At 37.0% G+C, this 27,717-nt stretch overlaps 1 protein-coding gene across 2 annotated transcripts in view; it reads right to left on the bottom strand.

Moving 5' to 3' along the window:
• The window catches only part of LOC150099162 (uncharacterized), a 32,803-nt gene extending 9,160 nt beyond the window's left edge, over positions 1–23,643 (bottom strand). The window contains exon 1 of one of the 2 annotated variants that reach the window (XR_016549339.1): positions 23,542–23,640. The gene's annotated coding sequence lies outside the window, so the exon portion shown is untranslated. Of the gene's footprint in view, positions 1–23,541 lie in introns of both variants that reach the window. The other variant, XM_090403597.1, reaches the window with a different exon arrangement.
• Between the last annotated feature and the right edge of the window lie 4,074 nt (positions 23,644–27,717).

The raw sequence follows: 27,717 nt of genomic DNA, 5'->3' as shown, positions 1-27,717 counted from the left end.
TACGTTCTTCGGGTCTTACCAAAAATTAGCAACCCTTATCCCCTAACTTAAAGATGGTCCATCCACATGGTGGACAATTCTGGGATATACAGTATCCCTTCTCCTGCAAGCTTAAATACTTAATACTTATAATTAATACTAAATACTTAAATAAAACAGGAAGAGCTGACATCTGGCTGGAAGAACCGGAAAATATGTCCTCCATCCACATTGCAGTCATTCCAGGGTAGCAGACCATGCCATGGATATGGATCACCAGATCCAATGGAAGAAAACTTTCCTCCAATAGAGAAATAAATTCAAATCAGAGAGGCTATTTCTGGTATCTACCACAGCAATACACCATTCCCTAAACTTAAGCAAATTCAACTGCATCCTACTGTCAAAAATCTGGAAGATCATTTTGAGATCTTTAGCAAGTGAAAATCACTGCACCCATACAGAGAGCACCAGTCATGACCACAGAAAGTCACTGCCACAATGAATCTGTATTTGCCTGCATACTAGTGTGCCTGATTGCATATGCTCAATATATCTCTTTGTGCTGTGAAGATGATTGGTGACCAAGCTGAAATAGTGGCCGAGTAGGTTAATTAGCTAAATAAATTTCGTTAATTAGTAGCTTAGACATATACTTTATTCCATTAAACATTATCATCATCCTCAGACCTCCATAGAGTGAAAGGCTCATCATGGGAGGGCCCCATCACACATACAGCTATTACAATAATAATTACCATCAATTTATAATGAACTAGGGATTCTAAGGGATGACGATGTGTAATATTATGAAGTCTTTGACTTCATGGTCATATAGCCTCTCTCAATCAAACATCAACATCATCTTCTTCTGATAGAACTTGTTTATCACAAAACAGGCTCTGGTGACCAAGTATCAGCAGCATAACTGCACCTGAAGAGATAAGATGATTGTGTGTAAAATGCACATCTGAATGATGTGAAAAGGTAACAGTTCTACAACCAGAGTAAGAACTCTGTGGGCTAACAACCCATAATTTGCTGCAAATTTTAATGCTGCTCTCAAGTGAGATTTTTTTTTATGTGATTCCCACTCACAAAAAAGTTGTGAGCCTACAGTACATTAGTATTGTGAATGGACTAAGGATATTTCCTATTTGTAATGATTTTAAATAAATAAATAAATCAGCTAATGCCTTTTATTCCCTTATAGGGAGTAGACAAGGCCTTTAAACTCTATCTATTGGAGACTGAGTGGGCAGTTCAATCTCCACCAGTAGCCAATCAAAGATGGCTGGCCCATATCTATTACAAATTACAAGTGGCAACTGATGAAGAGACGGGCAAACAAGTGCTGCCATCACTTGGTACATAACTAATATAATGTGAGTTCTACGATTGATTCTAAGTTTATGGAATGAAACACCTGAGTTTCTGGGAGAAAAAACCCACTTGCCCATGCCAGAGATCGACTAACTGGGATATTATATATATATGTATATGTATTCATGAGCATTGACTCGGTTACTGTGTACATTTAAAAAAGATATTTAATGACTATCAAACCGAGAATAAGTTAGAAAACTTTAATGATACAACTAGTTTCGGCTTATTATGGCCTTCATCAGGTATCTTTGTAGATAAAAGAAACAATAATAAAAACTGAAAATTCTAAAAAACTGAGAAGCACAGATAAATTGCAATACATAATTGAAATAAAAACGTTGTATTAAAATTCCATTTGTTCTATTTACGTGCTATTGTTTATTGTATGCGTGGTAGTAGACACTCGAGAACGCCAGTATTGAACAACAGCAGTATGACTCTCAGGGATGTTATAATTACTGTTCAAATGTTCAGGATTAAGGATGATCTCCCTGGATTCCGCTATCTTTCTTTCAAATTCATTCGTGCAACGGAAAATGTTTTCAGATCTATCCCAGAAACTGAGTAACCTTGAAAATTATCATTAGGATTGTTAGAGAAGAGAACATGGCTGGATAAGGCACTAGCATTTGATCTTTTATAGGAGATGTCTCTTTTATGGTCTCCATGCGAAGTTCAACAGATTTATTAGTTTGGACGTAATAAGGAACATTACAATCATATATACAATGGGATATTTTAGATTATGATGCTTAGGTTTAGGATGGCTTAAAATAAGAGATCAAATTTTTGGAAGAGTGGTAAATAACGTTCTGATTTTGTACTTTTGAAGGACTTTTGCTAATTTTTGGGAGACTGAACTGATGTATGGGATTCAGATGTTACCTTTAAAATTGGTAGTTTCTGTATTGTGGTGCCTAGGAGGATCTATAAGAAATTTCTTAATTGTTCTTTTATGATATCCATTTTGTTCAAAAATATGTGAGAGGTGATTAATTTCTTCTTGAAGCTCATCTGGATTGTTTAAAATAGAGCGTGCTCTGTGTCCTAAAGTAGAAATAGGTCCGAGTTTCTGTGGTGGAAAATGATGAGAAAGACTGTAAAGATATCTGTTAGTATGCATTGGTTTTCTGTACATAGAGATTCTAAATTTTCCAGAACAGTGTGAGAGTTTTATATCCAAGAAAGGAAGGGAGTTATCATGTTCTAGTTCTGCCGTGAATTTTATATTTGGATGATGGTTATTTAGATGATGTAGAAAATTCGTGAGTTTTCACCATAACTCCATATAATAAAAAAGTCATCTACATAATGTTTCCATACTTTTGGTTTAAATGAAGAGGAAGATATAGCTCTTGTTTCTGTTTATAGATTGTATATATAAATTGTATATATATATATATATATATATATATATATATTTATGTTCATTTTTAATATAAACTGACTAAAAACCCAAGAGTTATAACAAAATGAGATTTATTTGAAAAACACAACATGTTTCGTCGAGATTGACTTCATCAGGCATTAAGAACATAGAAAGATATTAAAAGACACTGAAAATAACATTGAGACACTCTAAAGCCATACATTTATAAAGTTATAATATTCGACTGTGAATTACAGTTATTATGAACTTGAGCTACAGTCCGTGTTAAAGTTCTATTGTTGTACACTTGTGCGTGTGTGGAACCACGCGATCTCCAGTATCTGATAGTAGAGCTGAAAGAGTCGGGCAAATTATAGCTGAGATTATTGTTCATATGAAGAGGGTCCAAGGTGATTTCTTTTGACTCTACAATGCGGCGTTCTACCTCATCATGGCAAATGTGTAGGTTTGAAGTTCTTGTCCAATTTACTTCATGTTGGCAGCTTTCGTTGTTCGTGTTTATTGAAAACAGGACATGGCCTGATAGAGCAGTAGCTCTGGTTCTCTTGTAAGCAATGTCTCTCTGCTGTTCTTCGAGACGTAGGAGAATATAAATATATATATATATATATATATATATATATATATATATTATATTTATATATATTATAGATATATAAATATATATTATATATATATAATTGTGTGTATATATATATATATATTATATAAAATCACGACGCAATGATTCATGTTTTTACATCACTATATACCCACGTGTTTTTCAAATTAAACTATAAAATAAATAAATATATATATATTTATATATATCTGTTTGCTTACTTGGGAAATGGAGTAAAACCAGGTTTAAAATAGCTTGGTATCTTTAACATATATATTTATTTTGTATGTTTAATTTATCTTTTACATAGTCCAGAAAACCGCTAAAGACCAAAAACAGAACTTTTTCAAGCCACCTTTCAGGCCTCCAGTAAGAAGGGTAGCTGTCTCCCACCTAAAGGCCATCGCAAACAGCCATGCCCATTGTGGGATTCAAACTTGTGACCTGTTGATTGGAGAGTGGATACACTAACAACCTGGCCAAACAAGCCAGCAAAGATAATGCAGAAACCTGACAGATTCCTTGATGACAACTAAAGTAACTAAAGCTTTAAAAATTAGGACATGAATTAACCAATTGTAAGTTAAAACTATAAAACAGGAAAACTGACACAACTAACAAAAGAAATAGAAAAATATAAGAATGAATTGCTGGATTTCAGTGAAGTAAGATGGAATGATACTGGTTAAATCAATGTCCAAATTGAAATGTGTTTCTTCATTCAAGGATGTATAACATACACATCAACATAAAGTTGGACTATTCATGTGCAAAAGATTTAGTCAAGCAACAATGAGATTGGAACCATTTCAGAGTAAATAATAACAGTAAATCTTAAAACTAAATCCGGAAGGCTAATTGTTGTCTGGTGTTATGTTCCAATTGAGAATGCATTGTGTGAGGGAAAAAAAAGAAAGATTTATAGTCTACATCAGGGCTGTCCAAAGCACTGCCCACAGACTGCATGCAGTCCCGCCTGTGGGTTTTGATTTTCACGAGCAAAAAATAAAATAACAATTTGAATTGAATGTGTATTTGATATTTTAATTCTATCACTAATCGATAATCTCAATGTTGATAATTTTATTTCATGTTTTTACATCACTATATACCCACGTGTTTTTCAAATATTATGTGTCAAAGAGGCATTCTTACACTTTTTTGTTCCAACGAGTATGCTCTGGGCACTCTAATGGGGAATGTGAGTGTGTGATTAGTATGTAATTAGTGTTGTTCGTTTGTTCAGCTTTTGAAGTTGTGTTGCTGCTGCTCACCAAATTATTAGATATGCATTGTGATGCACATCTAATAATTTGGATATGTTTTTTCTAATGCGGCCCATGGATTACCTATGGTTGGATAGCCTTGGTCTACATAATAAGATCTTGAAAATGAAGTATGGTAAAGACAGTATTCTGTTCTTGGGCCCATGCTGTTTAACTTGTTTGTAAACGATATATCATGTGGTCTGACTGAGGATCTTCAGTTATTTGCTGACTGATAATGCAAAGTTGGGAAGAATTATAAGTAATTCTTCCCAACTCCCCAATTATAAGTGCTGATGTTGAATCCCTTCAGGAAGATTTGAATAGTCTTTTTACTTGGACAAAACAGTGGAGTTATAGTTTCAACCCTGTGGAGGTCGCAGCTGATCTGACAAATAATCAAATTGTATAATATAAATATTCTTACATATATCCAGTGTATAGCTTGGAGATCATAACTAGTTGCGCATGCATATATTATGAGTGATATTCCACACTGTTTATGTGGCCAGTTTTGGTTTAACATGTGTTATGTAAAGGTGTGTGATATTTGATAGTAAATTGTATCAGAGAGATGCCACGAACTCCAGTGTCAGTAAAGTATTGATTTAGTTTTTTTTTTATTTACTGTTGAAAATGGCTGGAAAATATATCCATCAGATGTTGAAGAGATTCAGCAAATGTTACTCGAGTCTGATGATGAGAATGATAGAGTTGAATGCGAAAGTGATATGAGAGATATTGCGAACTCCGATGTCAGTATAGTATTGGTTTAGTTTTTTTTTTTCTTTGTTTCTTTGTTCAATAATTTCTAGATTGTAACTGAAAATAAATAAACCTTCATATATTATATTTGCAGTTTTTTTTTTATTTTTTTTTTTTTTATGTTTCATTGTATTTTAGCACGTACTAGTAATGAATGTATCTCTCAGATACACGTGACCTATGCTGCAATTTTTACGACCGCAACCTCTGCAGGGTTAATATCAATAAGTGCAAGGTGCCACATTTTGTAGTGCAGAAATGCCATTTCTACCATGTACTGAAGTCCTCATAATAATATTATGACAGCAATTTTCCCTGTTATTATTATGACTCCAGAGTCAAAAGATTCACGGGAGACCCACACTCACCATTATTCACACAATACCTATCATACCTCTCCTTAAACTTATTCACTGTTGGGAGAGTAATAACTGCTTCTGGCAATATGTTCCACTCATTCACCATTTTCTAAGCAAAGAACCTAGTTCACACACTTTTACACAACTTTCAGAAGGTGACTCCATTGTCCTCCGCATACTATTCATGTAGTGAAAAATTTCTTTCGTGTCATCACTCTTCTTCTTATTATTATTCAGACCTCCATGGAGTCAAAAGACTCGTTGTGGGAGGTCCTTTCTAAGAAACACAAGTCTACCAAACCACTCCTTATAGAATCCCTTTAGTAACTCAACCTGTCATAAATTCTCCAACCTACACATCTTTAATATAGGGAGCATTTTGCAGACCTGTTACTTGGTTACTTGTCTCTGAATCCACTCCACCACTTCCTGATCTCCAAGAAACCAAAGTGACCAAATCTGTACACAGCAATCAAGATGTGGTTGTCTTGAGATTTAATCTCAAATGAGAAAATGTGAAGAAACTGGAAATGGTTAGCACATAGTAGCAGTGACTAAGCAACTCAGAATATGCATTCAGAACTAAAAACTTGCAAAGGCTAACCTCCCCCATCTTTACTTGGAACATGGTGAATGAGTGGAACATATTGCCAGCAGCAGTTATTACTCTCCCAACTGCTGGCAGGGGGGGGGGGGGGCATGGGAAGGCTGTTTCAATTACCTCCTATACTCCTGATGATAACCTTTCTATGAAGGTTGAAATGTCGAGTGATAATTTTCATTTATGTTAAACTGAAGTTTTACTGTGACACAGTAGTTTTCATAATTTTTTAACAATGAATGCTGATCACTGGGTAACCATGAAGGAAAGGATATTGGAAAAGTGGGTTAAAAGTAAAATGCAAGGAGAGGTGGATAGGAATAGGAGGAAGCACAGCTTTGTAAAAGATAGGTGCTGCCATAGTAATTTATTCATATTTTATAAGGAAAGAGCAAAATTGGATCATAGAAAGGTTTACACCATGATACAACTAGTAACGTTGCCTTGTGGTACATTGTTGGCGTCTTCAGACAAAAGAAGCCCCAGAGATGAATCACAGGCAACACGAAGTTAACACATTCACTGTCACGCTACTTCGGCATAGTCTGTTCCCATACGCCAATCAATTTCACTTCTTCAAGGTCAGTATGGTAATCTCGTTGCCGGCGGTAAGTATCATACGAGTATACTCGTAGTTGGCCTGTGCAGAGAATATACCATCTATGGGAATACACAGTTTTGATGCTAGCTCCACAAGTCAAGCATTTTCAATTCTTCCAGGTCAGTACAGTAATCTCGTTGCCGGCGATAAGCGTCATATGAGTATACTTGCAGCTGGTTTACCAACTATGAGTATACTCGTAGTTGGCTTGTGCAGAGCATATACCATCTATGGGAATACACAGTTTTGATGCTAGCTCCACAAGCCCAGCATTTTCAATTCTTCAAGGTCAGTACAGTAATCTCGTTGCCGGCGATAAGCATCATATGAGTATACTTGTAGCTGGCTTGTGTAGCTGGTTTACCAACTACGAGTATACTCGTAGTTGGCAGCGAACGTGTCTCAAACAAAGCATCCAAAGGTTTCCAAGCCTCCTGGACTACTCACAATTATGATGAATATAAATCATAAAAAGTTCCATGTCGGTTCGATATCGCGTCGCTTGTTTATGTGTAGGGCAAGCTTCGAAAAATATGTTACATTCCCTTATTCAACACCACCTCAAGATATGTTCCCTAAACATAGAAGGGATATCTAAATCCAAAGCTGAAGTCATAGGCAAAATAGCCAAAGATAAAGCAATTGATGTCTCGGCTCTCCAGGAAACCCATGTGCCTGACACAGCCCTCAATAGACTAAAGATTCCAGGACTCATTCTCGTGTCTTATAACTGCCACCTCAAGCATGGCCTAGCAACCTATATCCAGCCTGGTCTCAAGGATATAACCCAAAGTATTTCTGATACAGAATACTCCATAGGTATTAAAGTTCAAAATATCACCATATACAATGCCTATAAACCTCCATCACAATCCTGGACTGACTTCCTCCTCACCCTGCTATCTATGTTGGTGACTTCAATTCCCATCACACCATGTGGGGCTATTCCTCTAACAACCGGGATGGTAATAATCTAGCTAACTGGATGGATACATATAACTTGTATTTGAATTGTGATGCCAGCGCACTCTTTACTCAGCCAGATGGAACAGAACCTACACCCCAGATCTGTGCATAGTCACTAAAGACTCCGAAGACCACCCTCTACCATCAACCAGAACCATCCTTAACAGATTCCCTAATAGTCAACATCGTCCTACATTAATAGAGATAGGAACATCAATCCCAGTCATCAGCGGAACACAAATCGCTAGATGGAATCTCCGCAGGTCCAATTGGACTGCATTTCAGAAACAAATCGAGCAAACCATTAGAGTAATTCTATCCTAGATTTGTTAAACTACTCAAATCTGCAGCAAAAGCCTCTATCCCTAGAGGCTACAGAAAACAATATACCCCATGTTGGATGAAAGAAAGTGTGGAACTCCTAGCCAAATATGAGGAAACTGAAGATCCAGCTATTGCTAAGGAGCTCATATCAACCCTAGATAAAGACAGAAAGGAAAGATGGATCTTAACCATCGATGAACTCGATTTTATCACATCTAGTCGGAGAAGCTGGTCACTTATGAGAAAATTAGGTGGAGCACAGCCAACAACACACAAAATAACAGAGATAACTCCTGATCAAATGGCTACCGATTTATTGAAAACCTCCAAGATTCGTCCCTCTACCAGGAAAATTGCTGTACAAGCTTCCACCAGACAAATCCTGAGGATGGAACCCGAGTTTCCTGAACTCGTACACCCAGTATCTCGGGAAGAGGTACAAATAGCCTCAAAACTTACCAAGAATGGCAAACCTGCAGGAGTGGATGGTATACTCCCTGAGTTCCTAAAACATCTTGATCAACATGGCTGGCAGCCCTTTTCTCAGAAATCATAATGACCGGTAAACTACCAAAGCTGTGGCGGGAAGCCAAAATAATTGCCGTGCCCAAACCAGTGAAAGATCCAAATGATGTGAAAAACCTGCGGCCTATCTCCTTGCTTTGCACCACCTTTATGCTCTTTGAAAGAATTCTCATTAAAAGAATTTCACCACTCATCGAAAGAGCACTACTGACTGAACAAGCTGGCTTCAGGCCAGGAAGAAGTTGCTGTGACCAGGTCCTGGCCCTGACAACTCAAATTGAAGTAGGCTTCCAGAAAAAACTTAAATCTGGAGCCACTTTCATTGACCTAACATCTGCTTATGACACTGTCTGGATCAGGGGCCTCCTCCTAAAACTAGGAAATATTATAAAGTGTAAAAAAACTTTACAACTTTTTGATTCTATTCTCTCAACAGAAAGATCCAGGTCCATATTGGCAGAAAAAAGAGCAGGCTCAGATTCTTTCACAACAGTCTTCCTCAGGGCTCTGTGTTATCCCCTATGCTTTTTAATATCTACGTGTATGATCTACCTCATACCAGATCAAGCAAGTATATGTATGCCAATGACCTAGTGATCTTACATCAATCCACCTCCTTTACCAACCTAAAATCAACCTGAATACAGACCTGAACACCCTGGAAGAGTACTTTAAGCAGTGGTATTTGAAGCCAAATCCAACGAAAACAGTGTCCTCAGTATTCCACCTGTACAATGCAAAGGTGAATCAACAACTCAATCTTTCTTTCTGTGGAAAAATGGTAGAACATGAGCCTCACCCAAAATACCTTGGGGCGAGCCTGGACAGAAGCCTAACCTATAAAAGGCACATCATCAACCTCTCCAATAAAATTAAAACCAGAAATAATATAATTTCAATGCTTGCTGGAACAATCTGGGGTTGTGGTGCAGAAGTCCTGAGGTCATCTGCACTAGCCATCGCATTCTCTGCAGCAGAATATTGTGCCCCTGTCTGGGAAAGAAGTACACACACCAACATTATAGACACCCAGCTAAACTTTACCATGCACACAATTAGTGGAACAGTGAGAAGCACCCCTCTCTCCTGGCTGCTTGTTCTATCTAACATTGCTCCACACATATATGGAGAAGACAAGCCTCGATTAAGGAATTTAATACAGCAGTGAGCAACCCACTCCTGCCCCTACATCAGACTCTCATAAACCCACCTAGTCTATGCCTGAAATCTAGAAAGCCTCTCTGGTCCATGCACGAACTCTCTTCAGCTGCACTGCCATCAATATCTGACATATGGAGAGAACACTGGTCCAACAATCTACCAACAAACGGCTTCCTGGTAGAAGATCCCTGTGCTTCATGGCCTGGTTTTGATCTTCCTAGGATGACCTGGTCATCAATAAACAGGATCAGAACTAGTCAGGGCAGATGTGGCTACCTTCTACATAAATGGGGGCTATCAGATCACCCTTATTGTGATTGTTCTCCTGTGGCTCAGACGATTACTCATTGTGTACGACTGCCCAAGGTGCCAATTTCACGGTGGTGGCCTATAAGACAACCACAAAGTGACGGATGAGGGCTTAAATTGGCTTTCCAGCCTGGACCTTGACCTGTGGTTGATGTGGCAGTGGGTATGGAGGAAACAGAAGATCACGGTCCCATCTCACCACGATGTTATTCTCGTAGTCACTCTCATAGTCCTCATCAGGGTATCAACAGAACTCCTCATGTTAGAAGATGATGTAATGTGAAATGGGCCCCTCTAATGGATCAAGTTTCCTCACACAAGGCACAACTGCTCTCTAATTAAACCTAAGATACAGCTACATTTATGTTGTGAGGTGTTGTGAGAACATGCAGCCTTGTCATACCTATTACAGTAGGATGATAATTGCCCCTGGCTTGATTATGACAAGTTACTTTTGCTTTATTTAAAAAAAAAAAAAAGGAAAGACTTCGAAAGATGTTGTGCCTTTTATGTAATGAACTTTTATATGTTAAGATTTTCTTCATTTGTTGCTGGAAATTGTGATTGTACTCTTCACTTACCAGTTCCATAAGCATATGTAAAATCAAAAGTATACACATATATACAAAGAAACAAGCTGCATTACAATCTACATAGTATGCTAAAGTTACAGTAATTGGTCAACTTTTAAAACTACTGCTGATGTCCTCTGGTGAGAAAAAAAACCCTTACTACATCAAAGCTAGAGTCCTGTTATTGAAGAATTAGCATCAAGTACACAACTGGCAGACAACTATAGCAGCAGTGTCATACAGTATTCTATGAAATTCTGGAGAAGCTGAGCAAACAAATGTATCAGTGAAGAATCTCAACAGAAAAATTCTGGTGTCAACAGAACAACTTCAAAGCTTAACAGCAGTGACAGAATACAAATAGAAATAAAAAAAAAACAAGATCAATTTAAAATTGATACTAACTTACCACCTAAGTTGGAGATTTTAAAGAAATAAATTAAATTAATGAAAAATAGGAAAGCTGCAGGATAACAGCATCTATTCCTACATATCCGAGGAACACAGATTTCTATAATGAACAAAATATAGGAATAATATTAAAAATTCTGAGTGCACAACTGGTTACCTTAAATCTGGTAGATTCACATTCACCATATACCAGGGGTGTTCAACCCGTTGATCGCAGAGCAATTTTTGGTCGATCTCTTGTGTATTCCTCCTTACTTACAAATTTAATTAAAACTGAAAACATACTCATGACTTATTTTTCAGGGTATTAACAACACCACACACACTTTTATCACAAAGATGTTTTATTAACGCTTATATTTTGCTGATTTTCAACTCAGCATCATCAGAGCACAACACTTGTAAACGTGACAGTGAGTGAGTGAAACAATATAATTGTAAAAGACAAAAGATCTAAAGTCCTATTTTTTTTGGCACCCTCTAACGGGGAAAAAAAAAACAAAAAAAAAACAGCAGCTATCCAGGAGTTTTTCTTAGGATAACCGTCTCCCAAATTTTTGGCAAATTAATGCAACCATATTTGTTAAGGTTGGGAGAATTCTTCAAAGCCATTGCTGACTCAAAAAATAATCTTTCAGATCTATAACGACTCCTAAATAGCACATTCGAATTTCCTCCATCTAATCCTGTGTGAAGGAGTGTCCAAAGCGTGGTCTGCCAGTCCCAACTTGCCATAGTAATAGTAGCGAATGTATCTTTCATGTTCTTCCAGGCGGATGTTCACTGATTTTCCTGTTTGCCCATAATAGGACAAGTCACAGTAACAAGGCATTTCATGCCCTCCGGGGTGTGCTAAAGGGTGAAGTTTATCCTTAGGCAAGCAGATCAGAGTTGCCAGCTTGACATGAGGTTTGAAAGTGGTGCGAAGGCCATGTTTCAACAATATTTTGGCTATCTTTTCCGATGTACCTCTGAAATAGGGAATAGAAATGGTCATGTTGTATTCTTGTGTATTAGGGGAGGGCAGAGTAATGGGCCTATGTAGTATTTTTCCCCATTAGAGGGCGCCAAAAAATAGGAGTTTAGATCTTTTGTCTTTTACAATTATATTGTTTCACTCACTCACTGTCGCGTTTACACGTGTGTTGTGCTCTGATGATGCTGAGTTGAAAATCAGAGAAATATAAGCGTTAATAAAACATCTTTGTGGGAAAAGTGTGTGTGGTGTTGTTAATACCGTGAAAAATAAGTCATGAATAACCATCAACACCTAAGCTTATCTGTTAGATTGATGATTCTGCACGTAGAAGATATTGTATACAAAGCACGACGGTTCGGTAAGTTGAAACTGAAATTGTCCAATAAATTGAATAGGTTAGCCTTCCTTAAACTATGCTGCGACAACGATATCATTCCATCTTTTCTGAAATTCAAAGAAAAGTTGCAATCGGCAAAGGCATCTCGTATTTATCGACGGGCAAGTTCAGCGCTTCTTCGAGAACAAATTGCCGCTACTCGCATAGAGCTTAGTAAGCTAAACAGCTCTACAACAAGAACTAATCAACGTGTTAAATCCTGAAATATGGACTGTCCTACAGCACATCTCCAAAGTTGCAGCAAAAAAAGAATTCACAAAAGTAAAAAGCAAACACCTAAAGAAATATGAACTCCTACAACAGCGCCAACATACCAAGTCCCGACCACAACTTCGACGAGACCACGTGGTTGTAAACCTATTGTCGGAAACACTCACTGAAGAAGCCAAGAAAGCTCCCAGTCTAGGACATAACTTTGCCGTCATGCCCAAACAAATTCCCAAACTAGAAATTATGATGAAAGTAGAACGGGGTATCCATGATCTTCCGCCAGCAATGGCCAATAACGTGCGACTAGATATAGCAAGTATTATAAACAAGGCTAAGCCTCCAAAAAGCAATATGCCACGTAAGCAAATAACTGCCCTAAAAAGTTATATAATAATAAAAATATTATTATTACAAAAGCCGATAAAGGAAATGCAACAGTTATCATGAATAAAGGGGAGTATAACAGAAAAATGTAAGATCGCATATGTGACAGTTCCACATATCAAATTATACATCAAGACCCTACGATGTCTCAAAAGCAAAAAATTCCGAAAATTACTGAAAAAAGTGACATCATGGCCCAAAGAAATTATCAGGAAAATAAAACTAATTCATGTTAAACCACCCCGTATTTATGGATTACTAAAAACCCAAAAAACTAATATCCCCCTACGCCCCATGGTTGATAGTATAGATAGTTCCACATATAAACTGGCCAGGCATTTAGCCAAGTCGCTTGCCCCCCCCCCTTACTGGCAACTCCTCTGCTTTTGTAAAAATTTCAATCCATTTCAAAACACTGGTTAAAAATCTAATCCTAAAAGATTCAGACATAATGGTTAGTTTCGATGTCACCTCCTTATTTACCAATGTACCACTTATAGACACTCTTAATTTAATCAAGTCTAAATTTCCCCCCAGATATTTTTGAATTACTTCAATTTACCATGAATGCAGGTTACTTTACATGGGGAGGAAAATTCTACAAACAGATTAATGGTACTGCTATGGGTTATACTACAAGTGTGGTTATGCTATGTAGATGATGTGTTTGCCATCTGGCCCCATGGAACAAGACACTTTGGATGCTTTTGTCATCTACCTAAACAGCCAACACCCCAAAATTCACTTGAGAGTAGAAAAAGAATCAAATAACTGTTTACCATTTCTTGACACATTAGTCAGCCGCCTTTCAGATGGATCACTATCTTTTTCTATTTATAGAAAGCCTACACACAAAGGAAGATACCTACATAAACAATCACATCACCATCCAGTCCAACAGTACGGCATTTTAAAAACACTTACACACAAAGCCAGAGCCATTTGTTCTAAAGATACAGCTCTGACCACTGAACTCCAATACCTGCACCATACGTTCTTAGCCAATCGCTACAATCCCTACAAAATAGATAAAATACTACATAGGCCCATTACTCTGCCCTCCCCTAATACACAAGAATACAACATGACCATTTCTATTCCCTATTTCAGAGGCACATCGGAAAAGATAGCCAAAGTATTGTTGAAACATATCCTTCGCACCACTTTCAAACCTCATGTCAAGCTGGCAACTCTGATCCGCACGCCTAAGGATAAACTTCACCCTTTAGCACACCCAAGAGTGTATGAAGTGCCTTGTTACTGTGACTTGTCCTATTATGGGCAAACAGAAAGATCAGTGAACATCCGCCTGGAAGAACATGAAAGATACATTCGCTACTATTACTATGGCAAGTCGGGACTGGCAGACCACGCTTTGGACACTCCTTCACACAGGATTAGATGGAGGAAATTCGAATGTGCTATTTAGGAGTCGTAAAAATCTGAAAGATTATTTTTTGAGTCAGCAATGGCTTTGAAGAATTCTCCCAACCTTAACAAATATGGTTGCATTAATTTGCCAAAAATTTGGGAGACGGTTATCCTAAGAAAAACTCGTGGATAACTGCTGTTGTTTTCTTTTTTTCCATTAGAGGGCAGCAAAAAATAGGACTTTAGATCTTTTGCCTTTTACAATTATATTGTTTCACTCACTCACTGTCGCATTTACAAGTGTGTTGTGCTCTGATGATGCTGAGTTGAAAATCAGCGAAATATAAGCTTTAATAAAACATCTTTGTGATAAAAGTGTGTGTGGTGTTGTTAATACCGTGAAAAATAAGTCATGAATAACCATCAGCACCTAAGCTTATCTGTTAGACTGAAAACATAATATTTTATTTATCATTATTTTGTATTATTTTTAATTCGCTTTAAGTGTATTGCTATTGTTTATTTATTTTTTGTTAAAATTGTCAAATCAGTACTTTTCTTATAAGTCAGAGTAAATGAATTAATTTGGATGAGTGAAAGTCAAGCAGCGAGCCGAGTGAATACGATTATAAGCAAAGTGTAAAAACTCGATTGTAGCTTAAATATTAAACATTCCAAATCACATTACATCAATTTTTTACTTAGGTTAAGTCCCATGTGAATATTGTAAAAAAATAAACTTTGTTTGTCTCGGTATAGTTTGCATTAGATGTTTTTGTAAATAACTCTTTTGAAGCTAACTGTATATACTGCTTTAATAAGAATATGTTATAGTGTTAAAAACAAAGGCAATGTTTTTTTTGCCGAAGCTGTACATGGCGGCATTAACTTTGATTATTAATGAAGACAAAGATTGATACCGAATCTTATATGTATGAGAAAGGCTTGCAGGCTCTAAATGTAAACATCTCCGAAGTCAGTCAGAAAGAGTTCAAACAACTTTCTGATGGCTGGCAACTTACAATCAAAAGAAAGCAGGGGGAGAACAAAAGGCATGCTGAACTTGAAACTTAAGATGAAAGACTCATACCGATTCTTTGGGGGTTGCCAAACTTCATGTGAGGTATCAGAGGAAGCCTAATAAAAAAGGACTGAAGCAAGTAGAAGGGGTCCAGTTCCAGAATTGCTGTCAGACAGCGAGGCCACCCAGTCCAGAGTCGCCATCAGAGAGACTGCCCGGATCCACGTTGCTTGAGAGAGGAGTTCCCCGCTTCCAGAAAGGAGCTTCTCGGTTCGAGACGTCGCTAGAGAGAGACTACTTCTAGGCCGCAGACAAGGTTTCAAATTGCCAAAAGGAAGAGTTCCAATTGCCAGAGAAAAGTTTCCAGGCCAGGTTAATGTCAGACATTCACCAGTGTGTTGCGTTTTCATTACAATTTAATGAATCAAACGACTTCACTGATATTGCTCAGTTAATGGTATTTATTCACATGATGTTTCAAGATTATTCAAGTAAAGAAGAACTTTTGAAAATTATACCATTATTGGGAAGGACTAGAGGAAAAGACATTTTTTCGGCATTTGATGAATTTGTGAAACACAAACTTCCGCTTTTTAAACTTGTGTCTATTACTATTGATGGTGCTCCTGCAATGATAGGTAATAAATCTGGCTTCATTTCATTATGTAAAAATGATGACAAATATCCACAAGCTTATACGTTGGTTATGCATTTCTAAATCACTTAAGGAAGTGAACAACGAGGATGTTATGATCCAGATCGAACGAGGAATCAACCACGTTCCACATCAAATCTCCAACAGTGTAAGACTGGATGTGTGTCCTCTCCAAAGCAAGACCACCAAAAACCAATATATCCAACAAGGAATTTAAAGCTCTACAGGAAATGAGGAATAATAAAGAATTAGTTATCACCAAAGCAGATAAGGGAAATGCAACTGTAGTACTTAACCAAAAGGACTACAAAGGTAAGCTTAATGCTCTTCTATTAGATCGGGCTACTTACCTACCTATCGAATACAATCCCACCAACTCACAAATTAGAAAACTTCACAGGCTCCTTAAGAAAGTCACTTCTTTGCCTGTAGAAGTTACCAACAGATTAAAGCCGTTTAACTCTATACCCCCCCCTGTATTTACGAACTCCCAAAAATACATAAAGAAAATGTGCCATTACGTCCCATAGTGGATGGCATTGATTCCCCCACATACAAATTAGCTAAACATTTGGCCAAAGAGCTCACACACTATACTGTCAACACACCAACACACACAAAAAACTCAGCCCACTTCAAAGCCAGCATAGAAAACCTTACACTCCAACATACTGACATAATGGTCAGCTTTGATGTCTCCTCCTTATTCACAAATGTCCCACTCAAGGAAACTTTTGAGCTAATCTACGCTAAATTTTCTCCCAATATCTCAGCCCTATTTCAGTTCACAATGAACTCGGGCTATTTCGTTTGGCAGGGAAAATTCTACAATCAAATAGAGGGGACAGCCATGGGTTCACCACTCTCCCCACCCTTGGCCAATTTCTTTATGGAGACCTTTGAAGAAAAAGCCTTAGCCTCTGCCCCACAAAAACCAACCATATGGCTTCACTACGTTGATGATGTGTTCGCTATTTGGCCACATGGCTTTGAAACACTCCTCTCCTCCTTAACACACTTAAACAACCAACACTCCAGAATCACCCTGGAAAAAGAGGAAAACAACAGCCTCCCTTTCCTAGACACACTAGTCACCCGCCAGCCTGATGGAACCTTGGTTTTCGCAGTTTATAGAAAACCCACCCATACAGGCAGATACATTCACCAACAATCCCCACCACCCCCGCCTCACAACAATATGAGTAGTGAAAACACTATACAACAGGGCTAAACTAATCTGTTCCAGCGACATGGCCCTAAACACTGAACTAAATCACATCCTCAACACTTTCTCAGCCAATCGCTACTCCCCAAAAAAATCCAAAAAATATTAAAACCAACAAACTACAGCCCCCTCCCCCCCTCCACAACAAAGATTACTCTAAATCCATCACCATTCCCTACATCCGAGGCACCTCGACAAAAAATTACCAAAATTTTAAAAAAACATGACCTCACCTCCTGTTACAGGCCTTACAGAAAATTGGCATCCCTTATCTGCTCGACCAAAAAACCAACCACTTCCCCTAGACCTACCTGGTGTATACCTAGTCCCCTGCAGTTGTAAACTGTCTTACTTTGGCCAAACAGGCAGGACAGCGAATATCAGAATTTCTGAACACAAGGACTACATCCGGTTTCACAAGTACAGCTATTCTGGTCTTGCAGACCATGCTCTCGATACACGCCACAGAATACAGTGGAAGAAAGCTACAGTAATACACCATAGCAAATAAAAATTCGAAAGACTATTTATGGAATCAGCCTCAGCCCTAAGAAACTCTCCAAACCTCAACAAATTTGGTTGTATGCGACTGCCCCAAATTTGAGAGGCATACATCAGCAGACCTTCAGCCCAACGGCCAAGAAAGCTACTTAGCCTGCTAGAGGGCACTATCAGGACTTCTAGGAGAACAATAGCTTCATCTCTTCATTCTCAGTTACTGTGTTGTAGTGCCTGCGTGCACGTGCCTTTTTGTAATTTCCTTTTGAAAATGGCAACGTGACGTTGCCGAAATATCGGAAATATTTATTAAAGTGTAATTTAATTTATATTCAGATCTACGTTGTTCAATTCCTTAAGTGATTTAGAAAAGTACCACTGTATTATTCACCAACAAGTACTGTGTAGTAAAAGATTAAACACAAAAGATGTTTTGGATATTACATTTAAAATTGTAAATTCTGTTCGAGGAAAAGCCCTGCAACAGCGGTTATTTAAATTACAGACAGATGATGATAGGGAACTTCTGGTGTACAATAATGTTCGCTGGCTCAGCAGAAGTCAATTTTTAGAAAGATTTCTCGTATTAATTAACGATATAAAAATTTTCTTGATGAAAAAGGAGTATTTATTCACAATTCAGTGATAAAAGATGGTTGTTACACTTATCATTTTTAGTAGATTTCTATACGAAATTAAGCAATTTAAATTTCGAGTTACAAGGTAGAGATAAAAATTTAATTGACAAGTTCAATAAAAACTTTCCAACAATACTTACTTTTATTAAAGAAAAATATAAATGACCGTAAATTTAGACATCTCCCATATTTATTAAAATGTTTTGAACAAAATCAAGAAATGCTTTGCTATGATTTAAAAGAATTTATTCATGAAATAGAATTAGTTGAGGAAGAAATAAATTCAAGATTTAAAGATTTTAATAAAACTGAAATGATTGTATCTTTCATCAATAATCCATTTCAAGAAAACTTGAACATCACAGAAATTTCAAATAAAATTAGTGGGCTGTTTGATATAAACCAAGCTGAAGTAGAACTTGAGATAATAAACATTCAGAATAGTTTACATTTAAAATCAATAAACAATGAAGTCATTTGGAAGAACGCACATGAAAAATTCCCAATATTAACTGATATTGTGCGAAAAATTCTATCGTGTTTCGGATCGACATATTTGTCAGAATTCGCTTTTTCAAATATGACCGTCATAATAAAAAATCAATTAAGAAACCAAATTACAAATGATCATTTGGATGATTGTCTGCAATTGGCCGCTTCTTCATATCAACTTGACTATGAAAATATTGCGAGGTCCAAACAATGCCAAATTTCACATTAACTTCTTTTTTTTTTTAATCAACCAGCATTTCCTGTAACTTGTGAGTTTGTAATCAATCTGTTGTTTTTTCTCACTTTGGTTTTCCAAAATAGAAAAATAAATATTTTATTCCAATATATATATATATATATATATATATATATTTCTTCTTGTTGTATTAAAATATTTGTTGCATTAAAATAATTAAAAGGGATAAATAAATTTTTAAATACACAAATAAAGTTTTTAGTTGTGTATATTTTTAGTTGTTTATTTGTGTATAAACAGATATCAGGTTGGGGGGGGGGGGGGATGTGATCTATATAAGAGAGTAGATCGGTGAATAACTTTTTATAGAAAAGTAGCTCGCGTAGTAAAAAAGGTTGAATACCACTGCAATATACCAACTTCAGATACTTTTCATTATTGAGAGAGAGAGAGATCTCCAGGGAGTCAGGACTCACTGAAGGAGGCCATATATTATACACACCAGCTGTCATACTTGTTCTTGAATTCATTCACACAGCTTGCGCACACAACATCAAATGGAAATCCATTCCAGTCATGCACCATTCTATGAGAGAAAAATCTAGTCCTCACCCATTTTTTAGCAGCATTCATTCCCAGCTTCCAAGGATGACCTCTGTCCTTTCCCCACTTCCCATAATATGAAAAATTCCATCAACTGAAATCCTGTGCGACTCTTTCAGAGTTGTGTAAGTCTCAATAATATCACTCCTATTTCTCTTATTTGCTAGTGTCTGCAGTGTACAAATTATCAATCTGTTTTCATAATTAGTATTCCACAATCCTGATATCATTTTTAACATTCTCCTTTACTCTCTCTCTCTCTCTCTCTCTCTACTATATTAAAATTACCGCTGAAACCATGAGAGCAGACCTGCACAGAACAATCTATGTGAGGTCTTATCAAGGCCTCATAAAGTGGCAAATTGATATCCTTATAATAAATTTAGTTTAATCCTTTATCCAAGTGTGAGCAAACAAAGTTTATGCCTGAAAATATCTTCAGGACTGAATATGGGTTATATTACCTTACTGTAATAAGGTAGTACAACACCGGGCAACTCGTAGCAAAGGTGGACCAAGCTAACAACACTCCTATCCCAGTATCTCCCATAATGCAAAACACATCTCCTTGCGAATATGTATAATGTTATGCATTAAGGGATTGGCCACTACCCAGACTAGTTTCGACCTTTATCGAAGTATCTCCACCACTGGGCCTGGCTCCCACTGAAGAGACCTCAATAAAGGTCAAAACTAGTCTGGGTAATGGCCAATCTCTTAATGCATAACATTATACATATCCGCAAGGAGACGTGTTTTGCATTGTGGGAGATACTGGGATAGGAGTGTTGTTAGCTTGGTCCACCTTTGCTACGAGTTGCCCGGTGTTGTACTACCTTACCCCAGTAAAGTAGTACAACACCTACCTTACCCCAGTAAGGTAGTACAACACCATATTCAGTCCTGAAGATATTTTCAGGTGCAAACTTTGTTTGCTCACACTTGGATAAAGGATTAAACTAAATTTATTATAGTCTAACCAAGTGAAAAATAAACTTTCAACATCTTTCTCTAAATCCAGAGTAATTTGATATCCTTATCTTTATATGCCAAGTTCATTTCAGCATTGCAATTATATTATTATTATTATTATTATTCGTGACACCTCCAAGGAGTCTGAAGACTCATCACCGGAGGACTCTCCTATATTGTAGAACTCTCGTTCTCCACCACTACACCAATCCTCTAAGTTATCCTGCAAGTTGTATGTGCAATCTGCTATATGGCCCTTCAACTTTACCCTTCACATCTATTAACACCCCAAGATTCCCAGACTGATCAGTTTATTCTAGCATAACCCGATCAATATAGTATGACAATGGATATCTAATCACACCAAAGTAAACGAGTTTACATTTACTAAGATTGAACTGACATCCACTTTCCCTTCAAATCATTCTGCACATATTACATATCAGGTGCATTCCTGGTTACCCTGCCTATCATTGCAACATTAACAAATAGCTGTATGTCACTTGTCAAATCCTTCCCAATGTCATTAATGTACAGATTGAATAACAATGGACCAAGAACTGATCCTTATGATACACTGCTGGTTATCTTAAATTCTGCAGACCTTGCATCCTCTATATACCACTTTTTGATAACTGTCAGTCAGCCATCCTCTTATCCACACTAATATTTTATAATCCAATCCCATATTCTCCAATTTATGCAACAGCCTTCCATGCTGTATTATGTCAAAACCCTTACCAAATCCAAAAATATCAACTCAATTGAAACATAACATGTGAGCAAGTTGCTAAAACATGACCCCAAAATATCATACTGTTCATTGCAAAGTAGAGATTCTCTATCAATCCATTTCTGAATCCAAGCCCTAATCAACTTTTCGACAATCTTCACTGCCACTCCTGAGATACTGATTAGTCGATAGTTGGATACACTGGTCTTTGCACCACCCTTGTGCAATGGAATTACCATACATTCTTTCCACTCCTGTGGAATCTTCCCTGTTCTGAGACTCAAATTATACAGCCTGATCAAAGAAATAGCCACTTCAGTTGATCACTCTTTTAGCATCCCATGTTGATATCCCATCAATCCCTATTGCAGAATTCTTATTTAGTTTGTGCAATAGCTCTAACACCTCCTCCTCCTTATACACCCAAGTTCTTCATCCAGTGAAGAGGTAGCAGTGAGCACAATGTTGCAGACACCAGGTTGATAGTTTTTAGCAAAAATGGACACTCATCTGAACAACCTCTTCTGCATCTGTTACCCTTGCACCATCTGCATTCAGAAAAGTTATTGTTTCATTCTTTCTTTTGCAGCATAACAATAAATTCTTTGCAGCTGTCTCTAGCTTGCAGAGCCAGTTTCTTTTCATACTCAAATTTAGCTTTCTGTATAATACTTGCAACTCTTCTGACCTACTGCTTGTAATTTTCATTACGGACATCATCCTAATGTACATTGCATTCCTTCCACATCCTCCTTTTCTTATGAATCTCTTGCTTGATAAGATTACACATCCATTTCAGTCCTATCCTATTTATTTTTCGAACTCGTGGGACACATTTTGATATGGCATTATTATTTTCTTTAAATACTTCCTATGCAATGTCAATATTTTTCTCATCTAGATCTTATTCAAATCAACAATTCATGTTTCAATTCCATATTTTCCAGGTTATGCAGCAACCTTTTATGTGGTATCAAATGCCTTAAGAAAGTCTAACAGTATCACTGTGTATCTATTCCCTTTATCCAACTCAGCCATAATGTTACTCTAGAATATGAGCAAATTGCTGAAACATGACCTCCCTTTAGTAAACTCAAAATGTTCTTTACAAATGTACAGCTTGTCTGTCAACCCATTTCTGTATGCAAGTTCTTACCAACTTCACTAAAATCTTCAATACCACTCCACTGATATTGATAAGTCAATGGTTAGAGACATCAGTTTTTTTCCCCCATATTTGTACGATGGAACAATCACATATTCTTTCCATTACTGTGGGATCTTTCTTGTACCGAGACTCATATTATATAAACGTGTTGAGGGTCTAGCCAATTCAGTTGAATGTTTCTTTAGCATATGTGCTAATATTCCACCTGGTTGAACCTCATTCTTATGCAACTGTCTCTCTCTCTCTCTCTCTCTCCATCCAGTGTGGTGGTAGTACTGTGCAATATGTTAGATATACCTGGTTTATAGATATATATATATTCAATTGAACAACTTCATCTTATTCTGACACAAGTGTATATCATCTGCATTCACAAAAGTTATTCATCCTAATTCGTTTTTTTTTCTCTTTTACTTGCAGCACTGAAATAAGATAATAACTACTTTAATTCACAACATGCATTTCATCCTGCCCTTTGTTACCCGTTAGTTTGTATGTTTACACCTGAGGAAATCCTATGTAAGTAGGATCATGTTTACACCTGAGGATATCCTATGCAATTAAGACCAACCGTCGTGTTGTGAATTAAAATAGTTATCTTATTCAGGTGTTCTACATTATAAACTCTAACTTACATATTCATGAAATGACAAAGCCTATATGTTTCATATGTACATCTAGCTAAGCATTTTAATGTGTGTATTATAATACCACACGTAAAAATAAAGAAAATTACCATTTACTCTGATGAATGCCATTTCAGAGAATATAATGTAATACTTACCGCAGATGACGAAAAGCCAAAGTTTTTAACTACATAAGAATTCATCATACAACATGGAATTTAATTACTCCACATTCTAATACCGCACAGAATCTATTAAAGAGACAATCAACCAAACAAACATCTACGTTGACACTAGCGCCATTTGCGTACTCAGATTAATTAACAACTTAATATCATGAATTTCGTTAAATATTGTAAAAACTCATATAATTGAAATTTGTGTTCCCTCGCTTCATTTTTAACAGGCAGAATACCAAACGTCTAATGCACAAACCTCATCCTTAAAAATACGTAATAAAAAATCGAAGCGTAAGAAAGTAAAGATTATGAGTTGAAAGTTTTTTTTTTTTTTTTACACCTGGTTAGACTATAATAAATTTAGTTTAATCCTCTATCCAAGGTGTAAGAAAACAAAGTTTGCGCCTGAAGTATCTTCAGGACTGAGGCAACTCATGGTAATGGTGGTGCAAGCTCTCATCACTCCTTGTCTTAGCATCACCCATAATGCAAAGCACATATCCTTGCGGACATGTATAATGCTATGCATTAAGGGAAGGGCCACTACCCAGACCGGTTTCGACCTATATTGAGGTCTCGTCACGATTAAACTAAATTTATTATAGTCTAACCAAGTGGGAAAAAATTTCCAACATCTTTCTCTAAATCAAGAGCAATTTAATAACAAGGTGAGACACCTTTTGGCAACTTGTATAGGTAAAGATGACTTCTCCATTGCTTCCACTTTGGTATCATCACCTCTGGGTCTGGCTCCCACTGACAAGACCTCAATAAAGGCCGAAACCGGTCTGGATAGTGGGCCTTCCCTTAATGCATAGCATTATACATGTCTGCAAGGATATATGCTTTGCATTATGGGAGATACTAAGACAAGGAGTGATGAGAACTTGGTCCACCTTTACCACGAGTTGCCTCAGTCCTCAAGATACTTCAGGCACAAACTTTGTTTGCTTACACTTGGATATAGGATTAAACTAAATTTATTAAAAAAATTATGAGTCCGCTGTATTTATTATTATTATTATTATTATTATTATTATTATTATTATACAGGTACCACCATGGAGTTAGAAGACTCATCGCGGGATACCGAAACTATGCGCACTATATCTATCATACCTCTTCTTAAACTTATTTACAGACGAAGCATTTACAATTGAGTCAGGCAACGCATTCCATTCATTCATCACTCTCCAAGCGAAAAAATCCAATCCTCAAATTTATTCCTTTCAAGGTTCTTCACGTATACCCTAGGTCATTGTCGATATCGACTGAGCTACAGATGCCCAGTTAACAATTGATTCACTAGCTCCTATGTTCATGGAATTAGCAGTTCCACAGACCAAATGTTTCTTTTTCAAATTTGACACTATGTGGGATGGAGCACAATGGTCATGGATCTGCAGATTTCTTGGCCAACTAGTCAACACTGCTGATGCCCGCTGCACCAGAAGCGCACTCAGGGTTTAATCTTGGGAGTGTATGTGGGGAGGGGCGAGTGAATGCACACTACGCATCGCATACGACCTATGACTGAGCATCTGCAATGATCGCTAACACAACACAACACAACACAACAAAAATAAAAAATAAAATATTAATTAGGAAAAGATTTTTGGAAAATTTTCTCGTGTTTTTTTTCCTTTTTCTATGGGGGAGACAGGGCCCCATTCCCCTTCTTGGTGCGCCTCTGCGTTGCACTATTATATAACAGAATAAGTTATATCCCAAGTTTAAGTGATCATCAAGACCTCGCAGTTAGCTACCATCAGTCTCATAGGGAACATACATGTTTTATACAGCCATATCCCAATGTATCTAATAGAAACCTGTGGAGTAAACTGTGTTGTGCAAGTTCTCCTGAAACAAATGAACGGAGATTTTTAAATGACTAATATATTTTATAATTTTGATCGGACCAAATTGTATAATCTATCTTTCAGAATTCCAATATGTTCTAATGTTTTTTTTTTATGGAATAGAAAGTATGGGGGGGGGATTAAGAATGACAAAGTATGAGAATGACAGAAGTGAATATGTGCATGGAATAAATAGTGCAGAAATAGATACACACAGATTGCTGAGTGATATATTAAGAATGTGAGAGAAGATCAGGGACAAAAACAAGCATCAGTGGGAGTAAACGATGGCAAGTTAAGAAGAAACAAAAAAGATGTTGTGCTGTATGGGAATTCTATAATTAAGGGTGTGAAGGATGTTAGAGTAATTAAAGCATGTTTTCCAGGGTCAAAGATTAAGGATATAACTGGGGCTCTGAAATTGCAGAAAGATAGAGTGAGTGAGATCATTGCAGTTATAGGGACGAATGATCTAAGTAGCGAAAGATTTTCTGTAAGATGGGATATGAAGGATTTAATGATAGCAATGAATGCAAAGAGTGAGAGTGGAAAGATCATGAGTGGGCTACCACGATTTGATAGTGATGAAATGAACAGAAGAGCAATTATAGTAAACGGAATGGTGTCAAGATTGTGTAAAAGGTTTTGCAAAGAAATGAAACCGAATATTCATTTTATGAATGTCTGGAATGAGTTTGATAAAAGGAAGGAGTATTTTAAGAGAGACGGTTTGCACTTAAATGGATTAGGAACTTGACATTTAGAACATTTATTGACAAAGGACAGAGTAAAGGGTCATAAACAGGGAAATGGGATTTGTTAGGGAGGCAGGTGATAGAGTCAGGTGTAAATAGTACTAAGGTCATTAATCGCTGTGAATTTGGGATTAATTGTTCGCAGAATGTTAACAGTATTCAGAGTGGGCTAATTCGCACACTGAGAGATTATGGGAGGAAGGGAGTATTGCAGTTTATGTATACTAATGCTCGAAGCATAAGGAATAAGTGTGAAGAATTTTTGTCAATACTTAGTACAACATGGCCAAAGATTATAGGAATTAGCGAATCTTGGTTAACCAAGAATGATATAGTTATTGGGATTGAATGTAAGGGGTACAGTATTTTCAGGCAGGACAGAGATGAAAGAATGGATGGAAGGGTTTTATTAATGATAGACAAAACATTAAAGCCAAAAAATATAGAAGTACCTCACTGTGAGAGGTATGTAGAGGGCAGTTCATTAGAGGCTGTTTGGTGTGAGATAGAGATTAACAAGTCGAAATATGTAATTGGTTGTTGCTATAATCCAAGGGGAATAAGGGAGAATGTAGATAGCATGTATTAGCAAATTAGCACGATGAGTAAAGGTCAAGTAATTATTATGGGGGATTTTAACTTTGGGGACATAGATTGAGGGAAGGAATGGCCACAAGGAACAAAGGAAATGGAGTTTATACAGTTGTTAAGAGATAATTACCTGAGACAGCATGTGATGGAAGGGACAAGAGATTCTAGAGTGTTAGATCTGGTCATAACATCGGAGAACATATCAATAAGTAATTCAGTTACATTGTCTCCACTTGGGGAAAGCGATCATGTGGTCTTGACCTGGGAGATTGTAAGATGTGCTGAATATTCTATTAAGAATGGATATATGTGGGATTACAAGGCTGGTGATTATGACAAGCTGAGAAGTCAGCTTTCAGTTGTACTATGGCATGAGAAATTCAAGGCGAGAGATGTTGATGGTTCGTTGGAGATTCTCAAGGAGTATTTGAAGAAAGCTGTATCAGACTGTATTCGCAGATTCAGAAGGAGAAATCAAGTAGGAGTAAAATGGATGAATAATACTATTAAACAGGTGTTGCAGATAAAGAAATGATTGTGGAGGACATATAAAGAAAAAGCTGATGAGCGTTCCAATGAGCAATATAAGATACAGGCAAAGAGAGTAACCTGTATGGTAAGGAAGGCCAAAGCTAATTATGAGAGGAAGCTAGCTGATGAATCCAAAAGAAACCCTAAAGAGTTATTTCGCTATGTGGCTAGTAAAAGGAAGAATATCCATGGAAAGATTACTTTAAAAAGTGTTGATGGTAGGGAAATTACTGAAGCTAATCAAATAGTTGAGTTGCTTAGTGATCATTTCGAAAAAGTGTATCATCTTCATAGTGATGGTGCAGTGTCAAATATGCCATTGACTGATGAGAGTATAGAGATAGACGAAATTGAGGTGCTTAATATATTAAAGAACCTTAATGCTAACACTGCCATTGGGTTAGATGGCATATCGGCCC

Source organism: Typopeltis vanoorti, chromosome 14 (assembly GCF_054136105.1).
Source record: "Typopeltis vanoorti isolate ZY-2024b chromosome 14, IOZ_Tvanoo_1.0, whole genome shotgun sequence".
Classification (NCBI taxonomy): Eukaryota; Metazoa; Arthropoda; class Arachnida; order Uropygi; family Thelyphonidae; genus Typopeltis; species Typopeltis vanoorti.
The sequence above is the reverse complement of the archived record's forward strand: the minus strand, read 5'-3'. Positions and strand labels throughout refer to the sequence as shown.